At 44.3% G+C, this 11,862-nt stretch overlaps 1 protein-coding gene across 9 annotated transcripts in view; it reads right to left on the bottom strand.

The window, feature by feature from the left end:
* Positions 1-11,862, bottom strand: part of rbfox1l (RNA binding fox-1 homolog 1, like) — a 185,763-nt gene that overhangs the window by 22,445 nt on the left and 151,456 nt on the right. The window lies entirely within an intron of this gene.

Genomic DNA, 11,862 nt, shown 5'->3' on the forward strand with positions numbered 1-11,862 from the left:
ATGATTGAGAGTACAGGCAGTGAATGAATGAATAGGAGTGCAGGTAGTGAATAAATGAATGAGAGTACAGGCAGTGAATGAATGAATGAGAGTACAGGCAGTGAATGAATGAATGAGAGTACAGTCAGTGAATGAATGAGAGTACAGACAGTGAATGAATGTGAGTACAGGCAGCGAATGAATGAATGAGAGTACAGGCATTGAATGAATGACTGAGTGTACAGGCATTGAATGAATGAATGAGAGTACAGGCAGTGAATGAATGACTGTGAGTTCAGGCACTGAATGAATGAATGAGAGTACAGGCAGTGACCGAATGAATGAGAGTACCGACAATGAATGAATGAATGTGAGTAAAGGCAGTGAATGAATATGAGTAAAGGCAATGAATGAATGAATGAGAGTCAAGGCAGTGAATGAATGAATGAGAGTCCCAGCAGTGAATGAATGAATAGGAGTACAGGCAGTGAATGAATGAATGGGATTACAGACAGAGAATTAATAAATGAGAGTACAGGCAGTAAGTGAATGAATGAGAGTACAGGCAGTGAATGAATGAATGAGAGTACAGGCAGTGAATGAATGAATGAGAGTACAGGCTGTGAATGAATGAATGAATGAGAGTACAGGCAGAGAATTAATAAATAAGAGTACAGGCAGTAAGAGAAGGAATGAGAGTACAGGCAGTGAAAAGATGAATGAGAGTACAGGCTGTGAATGAATGAATGAATGAGAGTACAGGCAGAGAATTAATAAATGAGAGTACAGGCAGTGGCTGAATGAATGAATGAGAGTGCAGGCAGTGAATGAATGAATGAGAGTACAGGCAGTGAATGAATGAATGAAAGAGATTGCAGGCAGTGAATGAATGAACGAAAGAGATTGCAGGCAGTGAATGAATGAACGAGAGTACAGGCAGTGAATGAATAAATGAGAGTACAGGCAGTGAATGAATGAGAGTACAGACAGTAAATGAATTTGATTGCAGGCAGTGAATTAATGAATGAGAGTACAGGCATTGAATGAATGAATGAGAGTACAGGCATTGAATGAATGAATGAGAGTACAGGCAGTGAATGAACGAATGAGAGTACAGGCAGTGAATGAATGACTGTTAGTACAGGCACTGTATGAATGAATGAGAGTACAGGCAGTGACCGAATGAATGAGAGTACAGACAATGAATGAATGAATGAGAGTACAGACAGTGATTGAATGAATGAGAGTCCTGGCAGTGAATGAATGAATAGGAGTACAGGCAGTGAATAAATGAATGAGAGTGCAGGCAGAGAATTAATAAATGAGAGTACAGGCAGCGAATGAATGAATGTGAGTACAGGCAGTGAATGACTGAATGAGAGTACAGGCAGTGAATGAATGAGAGTACTGGCAGTGAACGAATGAATGGCAGTACAGGCAGAGAATTAATAAATGAGAGTACAGGCAGTAAGTGAATGAATGAGAGTACAGGCAGTGAAAGAATGAATGAGAGTACAGGCAGTGAATGAATGAATGGGAGTACTGTAGTGAATGAATGATAGTACGGGCAGTGAATGAATCAATGAGAGTACCGACAGAGAATTAATAAATGAGAGTACAGGCAGTATGTGAAAGAATGGGAGTACAGGCAGTAAATGAATGAATGAGAGTACAGGCAGTGAATGAATGAATGAGAGTACATACAGTGACTGAATGAGAGTACAGGATGTGAATGAATGAATGAAGGAATGAGAGTACAGGCAGTGAATGAATGAATGAGAGTACAGGCAGTGAATGAAGGAATGAGAGTACAGGCAGTGAATGAAGGAATGAGAGTACAGACAGTGAATGAATGAATGAGAGTACAGGCTGTGAATGAATGAATAGGAGTGCAGGTAGTGAATAAATGAATGAGAGTACAGGCAATGAATGAATGAATGTGAGTACAGGCAGTGAATGACTGAATGAGAGTACAGGCAGTGAATTAATAAATGAGAGTACAGTCACTGGCTGAATGAATGAATGAGAGTACAGGCATTGAATGAATGAATGAGAGTACAGACAGTGAATGAATGAATGAGAGTCCCGGCAGTGAATGAATGAATAGGAGAACAGGCAGTGAATGAATGAATGAATGAGAGTGCAGGCAGAGAATTAATAAATGAGAGTACAGGCCGCGAATGAATGAATGTGAGTACAGGCAGTGAATGACTGAATGAGAGTACAGGCAGTGAATGAATGAGAGTACTGGCAGTGAATGAATGAATGGCAGTACAGGCAGAGAATTAATAAATGACAGTACAGGCAGTAAGTGAATGAATGAGAGTACAGGCAGTGAAAGAATGAATGAGAGTACAGGCAGTGAATGAATGAATGGGAGTACAGTAGTGAATGAATGAGAATACAGGCAGTGAATGAATGAATGAGAGTACAGGGAGAGAATTAATAAATGAGAGTACAGGGAGTAAGTGAATGAATGTAAGTACAGGCAGTTAATGAATGAATGAGTGTACAGGCAGTGAATGAATGAATGAGAGTACAAACAGTGACTGAATGAGAGTACAGGATGTGAATGAATGAATGAAGGAATGAGAGTACAGGCAGTGAATGAATGAATGATGTTTACAGGCAGTGAATGAAGGAATGAGAGTACAGGCAGTGAATGAAGGAATGAGAGTGCAGACAGTGAATGAATGAATGAGAGTACAGGCAGTGAATGAATGAATGGGAGTGCAGGTAGTGAATAAATGAATGAGAGTACAGGCAGTCATTGAATGAATGTGAGTACAGGCAGTGAATGACTGAATGAGAGTACAGGCAGTGAATGAATGAATGAGAGTACAGGCATTGAATGAATGAATGAGAGTACAGGCAGTGAACGAATGAATGAGAGTACAGGCAGTGAATGAATGAATGGGGGTACAGGCAGTGACTGAATGAATGAATGAGAGTACAGGCAGTGAATGAATGTGAGTACAGGCAGTGAATGAATGTGAGTACAGGCAGTGAATGAATGAATGGGAGTACAGGCATTGAATGAATGAATGAATGAGAGTGCAGGCATTGAATGAATGAATGAGAGTACAGGCAGTGAATGAATGAATGAGAGTACAGGCAGTGAATGAATGACTGTGAGTACAGGCACTGAATGAATGAATGAGAGTACAGGCAGTGACCGAATGAATGAGAGTACAGACAATGAATGAATGAATGTGAGTAAATGCAGTGAATGAATATGAGTACAGGCAGTGAATGAGTGAATGAGAGTACAGGCAGTGAATGAATGAATGAGAGTCCCGGCAGTGAATGAATGAATGAGTACAGGCAGTGAAAAAATGAATGAGAGTACAGACAATGAATGAATGAACGTGAGTACAGGCAGTGAATGACAGAATGAGAATACAGGCAGAGAATGAATGAGTGTACAGGCAGTGAATGAAAGAATTGGAGTACAGACAGAGAATTAATAAATGAGGGTACAGGCAGTAAGTGAAAAAATGAGAGTACTGGCAGTGAATGAATGAATGAGCGTACAGGCAGTGAATGAATGAATGAGAGTACAGGCAGATAATTAATTAATGAGAGTACAGGCAGATAATTAATTAATGAGAGTACAGGCAGTGACTGAATGAATGAATGAGAGCGCAGGCAGTGAATGAATGAATGAGAGAACAGGCAGTGAATGAATGAATGAGAGTACGGACAGTGACTGAATGAGAGTACAGGCTGTGAATGAAGGAATGAAGGAATGAGAGTACAGGCAGTGAATGAGTGAGAGTACAGGCAGTGAATGAATGAGAGTACAGACAGTGAATGAATGAATGAGAGTATAGGCAGTGAATGAATGAGAATACAGACAGTGAAAGAATGAATGAGAGTACAGACAGTGAATGAATGAATGAGTGTACAGGCAGTGAATGAATGAGAGTACAGACAATGAATGAATGAATGAGAGTACAGGCAGTGGCCGAATGAACGAGAGTACAGGCAGTGAATGAATGAATGAATGAGAGTACAGGCAGTGAATGAATGAATGAGAGTACAGGCAGTCAATGAATGAATGAGAGTACAGGCAGTCAATGAATGAATGAGAGTACAGGCAGTGAATGAATGAATGAGAGTACAGGCAGTGAATGAATGAATGAGAGTAAAGGCAGTGAATGAATGAGAGTACAGGCAGTGAATGAATTAATGTGAGTGCAGGCAGTGAATGAATCAATGAGAGTACAGGCAGTGAATGAATCAATGAGAGTACAGGCAGTGAATGAATGAATATGAGTACAGGCAGTGCATGACTGAATGAGAGTACAGGCAGTGAATGAATGAGAGTGCAGGCAGTGAATGAATGAATGGGAGTACAGGCAGTGAATGACTGAATGAGAGTACAGGCAGTGAAATAATGAGATTGCAGGCAGTGAATGAATGAATGGGAGTACAGGCAGAGAATTAATACATGAGAGTACAGGCAGTAAGTGAATGAATGAGAGTACAAGCAATCAATGAATGAATGGGAGTACAGTAGTGAATGAAAGAGAGTACAGGCAGCGAATGAATGAATGAGAGTACAGGCAGTGAATGAATGAATGAGAGTACAGGCAGTGAATGAATGAATGAGAGTACAGGCTGTGAATGAATGAATGAATGAGAGTACAGGCAGAGAATTAATAAATAAGAGTACAGGCAGTAAGTGAAGGAATGAGAGTACAGGCAGTGAATGAATGAATGAGAGTGCAGGCACTGAATGAATGAATGGGAGTACAGGCAGAGAATTAATAAATGATATTACAGGCAGTAAGTGAATGAATGAGAGTACAAGCAATGAATGAATGAATGAGAGTACAGGCAGAGAATTAATAAATGATAGTACAGGCAGTGAATGAATGAATGGGAGTACAGGCAGTGAATGAATGAATGAGAGTACAGGCAGTGAATGAACGAGAGTACATGCAGTGAATGAATGAATGAGTGTGTAGTAAAAGGGAATGGTAGCATAATGGTAATGTCGCTAGACTTGTAATCTAGAGGCCAGACTAAAGATGCGGAAATGTGAGTTCAAATCCCACTACAGCAGCTGGGGAATGCAAATTCAGTTAATTAAATAAATTAAATGGCCTATATGTGTCTCCAGGCCCACAGCAATGGGGTTTGACTCTTAATTACTCTCTGAAATGGCCTCGCACGTCACTCAGTTGTTACAAGCTCCCTACTGACCAGCACTGTGAGAGCACATTCACCAGACGGACTGCAGCGGTTTAAGAAGGCGGCTCACCACCACCTTCTCAAGGGCAATTAGGGAATGGGCATTAAATGATGGGCTTGCCAGAGATGCCCACATCCCATAAACAAATTTTAAAATAAAGAAAGGGGGTCAGCCAGGAGTGCGTTGGAATAGTGAAGTCTAGAGGTAACAAAGGCTTGGATGAGGGTTTCAGCAGCAGATGAGCTGCGGCAGGGGCGGAGACAGGCAATGTTACAGAGGTAGAATTAGGCAGTCTTGGCGATGGCATGGATATGTAGAAAGTAATGAGAGTATCGGGGCAGTAATTAACAAAGGAGAATGAATGTAGCAAATGAAGAAAACGATGAGAGTGCAGGGACAAGTAATGAGGATGCAAACTCATAAGTGAAACACATAGAAGATAGGAGCAGGAGTAGGCCATTCAGCCCCTCGAACCTGCTCCACCAGTTATTGAGATCATGGCTGATCATCCAAATTCAGTACCCTGTCCCTGCCTTCTCCCCATGTCCCTTGATCCCTTTAGCCTTAAGAAATATATCTAACTACTTCTTGAATATACTTAATGAATTGGCCTCAACTGCCTTCTGTGGTAGAGAATTCCACAGGTTCACCACTCTCTGGGTGAAGAAATTCCTCCACACCTCTGTCCTAAATGGCTTACCCCTTATCCTTAGACTGTGACCCTTGGTTCTGGACTCTGCCGCCATCAGGAACATCCTTCCTCTGTCTAGTCCTGTTAGAATTTTATAAGTTTCAATGAGATCCCCTCTCATTCTTCTGAACTCCAGCGAGTATAAACCCAATCGACCCAATCTCTCCTCATACGTCATTCCTGCCATCCCAGGTGTCAGTCTGGTGAATCTTCGCTGCACTCCCTCCATGGCAAGAACATCCTTCCTCAGATAAGGCGACCAAAACTGCACACAATGCCCTAGGTGTGGTCTCACCAAGGCCCTGTACAACTGCAGCAATCTTGGGCGATCGTGCCAGCCCTGGGGAGGTGGGTATGGAGGCGGAACTGCCAGGAAAATGGCACAGTCTGTGGGCGGGTGCCCATCCCGCCTCCGTGCCATCTTGCCAGGTTGGTGGGTAGCCGACCCGCGCCGGGTCCCGTCTCCTTGGAGACGGGAAGGGGATTATAGCCACTTAACAGCCTGTTAATATTGTGTCAGAATTCTCAGTCCGTTCTCCTGTCTCTGGAGTACCATTGATTTATTCATGGTCTCTATCCTTCATCTCTAAGAACATAAACATGAGAAATAGGAGAAGGAGCAGGCCATTTTGGACAGATGAAACGTCATACGCTGACGTTCTCTGTAACCGGCTTCCCCTTAATTGGCCTGCTAAGCCCGCTGGGCAGGCTTAACAAGGTCAATCAAGGGAATATAGCCTGGGTTGGCCAGAAGTCAATGGAGGCGGGACTAAAACCCGACAAGTGGGAGTCCCGCCTCCAAAAGCTGCCCATTGGCAAAATCTAGTCCGAAGAGACAAGAACGGCGAAAGTAGCAATATAGAGGGCGGAGGTGGCAAATTGAAGGTTGCAATTAACTCATCTAAAGAAGTGCAGATACTACAAGAAGGGAATGAAAGCGAGCACAGTATATTGATAACTGCAAGTGCTAAAAGTTCCTTAAGTATTCAAAGCACTAAATCCAGGATGAATGAAGCCAGTCGATCAAGGAAAAAGGGAAATAAGATTTGAAAGATGGTAAATTAAAGAACACATGTACAGACCTATAAAAGAAGGAATGATAGCACAGCAATTGACAACAAACCCATGACGATTCAGACAGATCCAAGAATGAAATTAGACTGTTAGACAAAGAAGCGATAAGACTGAAGAGTGTTTAGGGCCAGAACTTCGGGTCTCCACGGATGAGTACGCACGGGATACTCACGAGTAGGCCCAACGAAAGTGCCAGTTTCATGCATGCACTGCGCACGCGCGGGAAACCGGAACTTCCGTTCCCTTGAAGGAAGGGGTTCGCGGGTCGAACGCGCGCGCCAGAGAGGCAGCGCGTACGCCTGGAACTTCCATTTTTTTTACAGGTTACTCCGGGAGGGTAAGTCTCCAGGAGCTACGCTTTTAAAAAGCAGGCACAAGGCCTGCTTTTAACAAGGTAAGTGGTGAATTATGTTAAATTTTAAAAAATTTCCACAGGTTTATTATTTTTAAATAATTAAAGAAAGGTAAGTTTATTTCTAGACCTGTTAGAAACTGTAATTTTTTCAAAAATTTAAATTATTGTTTAAAATAGTTATTTTATGCAATTTATAGTTATTTTAAAAATGTGATTTTTAAAAAAAATTTATTTGAAGTTTTAGTGATGTTTTGGGACTGAATTGTATTCATAGATTTGACAGGTCTTCCTGTCAAATCTATGAATGAAGCATTCCCTGCTACCATTGGCTCTCCATGGCCCACGTGATCCCTGGGGACGCATCGAACTAACTGCGCCCCTGGGATACACAAGCACTGTGCGCCGGCAGCTGGAGGAGGCCCAGGATCGGAATCCCATGTGGGCCCTACAGCTCAACAACCGGCGCGCTAGGTAAGTGCAGGTCGGGGGCTTGCACCCACGGGAAGCCCCCGACCCGAATTTCTGGATACTTGCCATAGAGGGAGTGCAACAAAGGTTCACCAGACTGGTTCCTGGGATAGGGGGATTTTCCTATGAGGAGAGATTGAGTCGACTAGGCCTATATTCTCTCGCGTTTAGAAGAATGAGAGGCGAGCTCATTGAAACATACACAATTCTTACAAAGCTTGACAGGGTAGATGCAGGGAGGATGTTTCCCCTGGCTGAGGAGTCTCGAACCAGGGGTCACAGGCTCAAAATAAGGGGTCGGCCATTTAGGACTGAGATGAGGAGAAATTTCTTCACTCCGAGGGTGGTGAATCTTTGGAATTCTCTACCCCAGAGGGCTGTGGAGGCTCAGTCGTTGAGCATATTCAAGACAGAGATCGATAGATTTTTGAATATTAAGGGAATTAAGCGATATGGGGATAGTGCGGGAAAGTGCAGATGAGGTAGAAGATCAGCCATGATCTTATTGAATGGCGGAGCAGGCTCGAGGGGCCAAATGGCCGACTCCTGCTCCTGTTTCTTATATTTATGTTCTTAGAGATGAAGGATAGAGACCATGATTAAATCAATGCTCCTCCAGAGACAGGAGAACGGACTGAGAATTCTGACACATTATTCAAAGAATGAGTGATGGGTGTACAAAAATAATTGAGATTATAGACAGTTACAGAAGGACTCTGACTGCAGTTAAATACATGAATGAAGGCTATGAGTGCCAAAGGAAAGAGAGTAAAGACAATAAATGAAGAGATCAGCGTGCAGAGACAGTGAGGAAACAGCAACAACTTACATTGATATAGCGCCTCCAACGACCCAAGGCGCTTAACAAGAGCGACATCAATAAAAACATTTTTGACACCGAGCCACAGAAGGACAGATGACCAAGCTTGGTCAAAGGGGTAGGTTTGAAGGAGCGTCTTAAAGGAGGAGAGAGAGGTAGCGAGGCGGAGAGGTTTAGGGAGGGAATTCCAGAGCGTAGGAACCAGTCAGCTGAAGGCACGGCCGCCAATGGTGGGACGAGTAAAATCGGGGTGCGCAAAAGGCCAAAATTGGAGGAGCGCAGAGATCTCAGAGGGCTGTAGGGCTGGAGGAGATTACAGAGATAGGGAGGGGGCGAGGACCATGGAGGGATTTGAACAGGAGGATGAGAATTGTAGGGGCTGGAGGAGGTTACAGAGATAGGGAGGGGGTGAGGGGCCATGGGGGGATTTGAACAGCAGGATGAGAATTGTAGGGGCTGGAGGAGGTTACAGAGATAGGGAGGGGGCGAGGACCATGGAGGGATTTGAACAGGAGGATGAGAATTGTAGGGGCTGGAGGAGGTTACAGAGATAGGGAGAGGGGCGAGGGACATGGAGGGATTTGAGCATGAGGATGAGAATTGTAGGGGCTGGAGGAGGTTACAGAGATAGGGAGGGGGCGAGGGGCCATGGAGGGATTTGAACAGGAGGATGAGAATTGTAGGGCTGGTGGAAGTTACAGAGATAGGGATGGGGAGGGCCACAGAGGGATTTGAGCATGAGGATGAGAATTATAGGGCTGGAGGAGGTTACAGAGATAGGGAGAGGGCGAGGGCCATGGAGGGATTTGAAGACGTGGATGAGAATTGTAGGGGCTGGAGGAGGTTACAGAGATAGGGAGGAGCGAGGGCCATGGAGGGATTTGAAGAGGAGGATGTGGATTTTAAAATTGAGGCGTCATCGGACCGGGAGCCAGTGTAGGTTTAGTAATGAAACGAATGAGAACACAGTCACTGTGAAGGAAGGAATGAAAAGCATATGCTCATTAACACTCAGGCACATAGACTGTAGCTGTGATGATAGTGTTGAAAATGATAAAGGGGTTTGGTAGGTCAGATATATAGAAATGTGTTCATCTGGTGGATGGGGGAATCCAGATCAAGTGGGCACAATCTTAATATGGGTCCTGAGGGAACTCAGCAAGCACTTTTTCACACAAAGGGTAGTGGAAATGTGGGACTCTCTCTCCCCCAAATAGCTGTGGACACTGGGGGTCAATTGGAACGTTCAAGGTTGAGATCGATAGATTTATGGAAGATAAGTGTTTCAAGGGATATGGGGCAAAGGTGGGTGAATGGAGTTCAGGTACAGCCATGGTCTAATTGAATGGCGGAGCAGGCCCGAGGGGCTGAATGGCCTCCTCCTCCTGTTCCTGCATTTACCCTAACATAGAAACATAGATAAATAGGAGCAGGAGTAGGCCATTCGGCCCTTCGAGCCTGCTCCGCCATTCAATATGATCATGGCTGATCCTCTATCTCAATACAGGAAACTTTTTTTTATCTGGCACGGACGGGACCGACGTGGTGCCGGTTCATCAAAAATTCCGGATAACCGAACACTATAGTAAAAGATACGGAGCTGAGAGCCCCGTATAAAGCAACAAACCCTGTTGCTTAGCAACGGGTTCAAAACAATGGCCACAAGTTCCAAGCGTCTCTGTAGCTTAGCAACAGCTGCAGCCACACCCTTGCACAGCAACTCATGGACGAAGGCAAGTAATAAAAGTTACCTGAACCTACTCCTGAATTTTGCCGGTTAACCGACATTTCCGGTTATTTAGGTGCCGGTTAATCGAAAGTTTCCGCTCTCTCCCCATACCCCTTGATGCCTTTTGTGTCTAGAAATCTATCTATCTCCTTCTTCAATATATTCAGTGACTTGGCCTCCACAATCTTCTGTGGTAGAGAATTCCACAGCTTCACCACCCTCTGAGTGAAGAAATTTCTCCTCACCTCAGTCCTAAATGTCCTACCCCGTATCCTGAGACTGTGACCCCTCGTTCTAGACCCAGGGGAAGCCTCTTACGTGTTCATTCATCAAACGCCCTTGGAAAGTCTATGTTTACAATAAATTCTCAGCAAACCAATGGCGATTAATCAAGTCACAGGTCGGACGAGCTGGTCGAGATTTTCCTAGCTTAGTTGGCTTGTTTCTATAACAGGTCGTGTACTAGTTGCCATTCTCCGTTCCTTTGGGATGCTCCCAGTTTGCAAAGTGCAGATCCAGGAAAGAAAGCACTGGGAATTCCGACAGTGGGAATGAGGTTGGAATGAGAGCGCAGTGGCAGTAATAGAGTGACCTGGAAGAGCACACAGTAAGGAAAGGAACAGGAGATTGTGAGAGAGCATACAATATATTAAGTTATAAAAACCCTCCCCCACATCGTGAAAGTAGAATGGCAGGACAGATAAGGCATAAGTACATAAGAAATAGGAGCAGGAGTCGGCCACTTGGCCCTTCGAGCCTGCTCCGCCATTCAATCAAATCATGGCTGATCTGATTTTGGCCTCAGCTCCATTTCCCTACCCGCTCCCCATAACCCTTGACTCCCTTATCGTTCAAAAATCCATCTATCTCCATCTTAAATATATTCAATGACCCAGCCTCCACAGCTCTCCAGGGTAGAGAATTCCAAAGACCCTCTGAGAGAAGAAATTCCTCCTCACCTCTGTTTTAAATGGGTGCCCCCTTATTCTGAAACTATGCCCCTTAGTTCTAGATTCCCCCACGAGGGGAAACATCTCTGCATCTACCTTGTCAAGCTCCCTGAGAATCTTATAAGAAACATAAGAAGTAGGAGCAGGAGTAGGCCATACGGCCCCTCGGACCTGCTCCGCCATTCAATAGGATCATGGCTGATCCGAACCCAGACTCGCGTCCACTTCCTTGCCCGCTCCCCGTAACCCCTAATTCCCTTATCAGCTAGGGAACTGTCTATCTCTGTTTTGAATTTAATTAATGTCGCAGCTTCGACAGCTCTCTGAGGTAGCAAATTCCATAGATTTACTACCCTCTGAGTGAAGAAGTTTCTCCTCATCTCAGTTTTGAAAGGGCAGCCCCTTATTCTAAGATTATGCCCCCTAGTTCAAGACGGGCCCACGAGGGGAAACATCTCTGCATCCACCCCATCCAGCCCCCTCACAATCTTATGTTTCAATCAGATCCCCTCTCATTCTTCTAAACTCCAATGAGTATAGGCCCAACCTGCTCAACCTTTCCTCATACGTCAACCCCTTCATCTCAGGAGTCAACC

The sequence above is a fragment of the Somniosus microcephalus genome, unplaced genomic scaffold (assembly GCF_052327205.1).
Source record: "Somniosus microcephalus isolate GS21.2 unplaced genomic scaffold, FLI_Smic_1.0 unresolved_chr9, whole genome shotgun sequence".
Taxonomy (NCBI): Eukaryota; Metazoa; Chordata; class Chondrichthyes; order Squaliformes; family Somniosidae; genus Somniosus; species Somniosus microcephalus.